We start from the raw sequence: 582 nt of genomic DNA on the forward strand, positions 1-582 counted from the left end.
CACATCCAGCCCCACCAGACTGGGACGGCTCCAGGGCGAGGATGGGGCCCAGCCCACCGGTGCTGAAATCAACGGGAACAATGGAGTCTGGAGACCACGAGAGAACCTGAGTGTGCGTCCATCCAGAATGCTTCTATTACAGCGTAATTTATTTTTGAAAAGGCAATATATTTACACGGAGCAAAATCCAAAAGGGTATTCGGGGAGAAGCCCGCCCCGCCCCCCAGCTTCGCCCCCCAGCTTCGCACCCCAGGTCCTGGATTCCCCTAGGAACCGTGTTACTCTCCCCTTGCGGATCTCTCCACGTGCATTCAAGCCTTGCCCTTGTTCCTTTGGCGTACCCTGTGCTACGCACCGAGCTCCTTCCGCTGGAGCTTAAAGTCTCAAAATAGGTTCTTCTCCCGCTTCCCTTTCTCGCGGCTCGCAGCTGCAGAACCTCGGCGCCGGCACGCACTGCGGACGCGACCGCCGCAGGCCCCGCTCCCCCTGGCGGCCGCGCCCCGCACTGCAGCGGTAGCGCGCCCGCCCCGCCCTGCCCCGCCCTGCCCTGCCCCGCCCCCGCCTCGGCTGGCCCGGCCGGGG

The sequence above is a fragment of the Eubalaena glacialis genome, chromosome 13, assembly GCF_028564815.1.
Source record: "Eubalaena glacialis isolate mEubGla1 chromosome 13, mEubGla1.1.hap2.+ XY, whole genome shotgun sequence".
Lineage (NCBI taxonomy): Eukaryota > Metazoa > Chordata > Mammalia > Artiodactyla > Balaenidae > Eubalaena > Eubalaena glacialis.